The sequence below is a fragment of the Carlito syrichta genome, unplaced genomic scaffold (assembly GCF_000164805.1).
Source record: "Carlito syrichta isolate Samal-C Ts95f unplaced genomic scaffold, Tarsius_syrichta-2.0.1 Scaffold153613, whole genome shotgun sequence".
Classification (NCBI taxonomy): Eukaryota; Metazoa; Chordata; class Mammalia; order Primates; family Tarsiidae; genus Carlito; species Carlito syrichta.
The window spans coordinates 2,796-5,611 of record NW_007097709.1 but is presented as its reverse complement, the minus strand read 5'-3'; positions in this window follow the sequence as shown (position 1 = coordinate 5,611).

Below are 2,816 nucleotides of genomic sequence, written 5' to 3'. Positions count from 1 at the left end.
CATCCACTCACCTCAGCCTCCCAAAGCGCGGGATGACAGGCTGAGCCACCGAGCCCGGCCATAATTTTTTTTTTTTAAAGAGGTGAGGTCTCACCACGTGGCCCAGGCTGGTCTTGGCACCTGTGGGCACAGGCAGCCCTCTCACCTCCGAAGTGCTGGGATGACAGGCGTGAGCCGCTGTGCCCGGCCCCGGGCGGGTTTCAGGGATCCTCCCACCTCAGCCTCACACGAGGGCGTTTTCACACGCGTGCAGACATGATCGCACGCATGGTGTTTCTCCACCCACACACAGTCGGCTGGTCCCTCTGTCTCTCTCTCCGCTGACTCAGAAAATGGGTACAACCCCCCCATACACAGGCATGGCCTCGGAGCCCTCCCAGAAACACGCATTCCTGTCCAGGTGCGCAGGGACACACACCTCTGGGTACAGGTGACCGCCATCCTTTGTACTCTGCCCTAGCCCGGGCTGGGTCTGCCGCCTTTTTGTCCCCGAGACTCCCACGTCCTGGCCACAGGCTCACACGCAGGGGTGCACGGGTGAACACGCCGCCAGGGCCCACGGCTGCGGAGATTCCCGAGTAGCTGGGACTGCAGGCGCACACCACCACACACAGCTAATTTTTTAATTTTTTTGTAGAGTTGGGGATCTCACTATGTTGCCCAGGCTGGTCTTGAACTCCTAGGCTCAAGAGATCCTCCCTCTTTGGCCTCCCGAAGTGCTGGGATGATAGGCGTGAGCCACCGTGCCTAGTCTAGGCCTCCACTTCTAGCTGAAGGCCATGGAATCCCCAGTGCTGGGCTTTGGAAGGAGGGGAAACTAAGGCTCAGAGAGGGTGATGAGGAACTCAGAGTCACACAGTGGGACAGGTCCTTTCAGTGACTCCAAGGAACGGTGCCAGTGTGCATTTCTGGCAGCTTCCTTGGCAGTGCCAGGAAATGTCGCTCGTTATTTTTCCGCCCAGGCAACACCCTGTTCTCACCAAGCCTCCCAGGGGACACCCGCTCAGCCTACCCAGGCCCAGGGTCAGGAGCCTCCCTCCTGCAGAACTCCTGGCCTCAAGGGGTAGCACCGAAGAGAGGGAGAAGGGGCGGGGTCCCCTCGCTCCATCCAGTCATCTCTTCTCATCTGGGGGAGGCCTGCACTTGGGGTCTGTTCCCATCGGGCAAACTCCTACACTTTCCTCAAAACCCTAGCGCCTATGGCCCCACCACTGAGAAACCTTCCCTGCTCCCGATCTTGGCCGCCTCCAGTAGCAGGTCCCTTCCTGCTGCCCAGCCCTGCCAGCAAGGTGTCTGTGTCCTGTCTGTCCTCGCTGGACCGGGGCTTCTGGGGGGACATCCTGGGCTGAGTTCTCTCAAGGCCCAGGGCCGATTTTGAGGATGCGGTTTACAGCCATGAACTTGCTGCACATCCTGGCCTGTGGGCAGCCTCCTCCCACGCACACCCTTCTCTCTCTTCTCCACCTCACTCCTGGGCCCTCTGGGACTCAGTTTCCCCCTCTTCACAAGGGCCCTGAGGTGCCACCTAGCATTGTGGGAAGGCCAGGGAGGACCGGGAAGAATGTGGCCAGGCGGCTCCGGGCCCTCATGGCCGCCCACAGGCACAGCGGTCCAGGCCTCGATGCCAGCCCGTGCCAGTGAGGAGACCTGCTCTGCCTCTTCCTGGCTGGGTAGCATGGGGAAACCCTTTCCCCCTCCGAGCCTCAGTTTCCCCATCTGTACAACGGTCTGCACGGCACACTTCCTTTATTTGAAGGGCCATGTCCTTCCGTGAAATCCTGGAGGCCCGCCATGGGGTGGCAGCCAGGCCTGAGCGCCACACGCTTGTGTGCCTGTTTCCCCATCACGCCTATAATCCCAGCCACTTTGGGAAGCCGAAGTGAGAGGATTGCCTGAGCCCACGGGTTCGAGACCGGCCTGGGCAATTTGGCGAGACCTCATCTGTACAATAAATCAAAAATCAGCCGGGCGTGGTAGCGCGCGCTGCAGGCGGGCCTGTTCCTAGGGCAACCGCTCACTCAGCTCCTGTTCCCAGATGACCCCTGGGAAGCCCCCGGGGTTGCCCTGATGGGGAAACTGAGGCTCCACGGGGTGTGGGGGGGGCTTGGCCAGGGGTCCAGGCCTCTCTCCGGGCTTGATGATTTCCCCAAACGAAAACCAAATTCCACAGCCCACAAAAATGTGCCCCTTCCCTCGGAGGGCCCCAGGGCCCGGCCCCATCCCACGGGGGGACAGGCAGGCCAGGACAGCCGCGAGCTGGCGACGCACATCTGGGGGCAAACCAGGAACATCTGGCAAGCACAGCTGGTTCCGATGCTGTGTTGCGGGGGCTGGGGGCCAGGCGATGGGGCGGCCGCGGGGAGGAGGGCGGACACACCCCCAGCTGCCCCTTCCAGGCCTGGCGAGGGGAGGGGCCCCGCCCCTCCTGGTCGCCCCGCAGCACAAGACGCGGAGTGCTGCCTGACCGCTAGAACCATCGCTGGCTCCCGACTTCTCCGAGCATCAAGCCCCAGCCCTGGAGCTGGTCCTGAGGGGCCCTGGGTGGGTCTTCACCCAAGTGAAGCTGAGGAGGCCCGGTGCGGTGGCTCACGCCTATCATCCCAGCACTTTGGGAAGCCGAGGTGAGAGGATCGCCTGAGCCCGCGGGTTTGAGACCGGCCTGGGCAACTTGGCGAGACCTCGTCTCTACAATAAATTTGCCGGGCGTGGTGGCGCGCGCCTGTAGTTCCAGCTACTCGGAAGGCTGAGGCGGGAGGATCGCCGGAGCCCGGCGGGTGGAGGCCGCGGTGGCCGGGAGCGGCCACTGCACTCCAGTC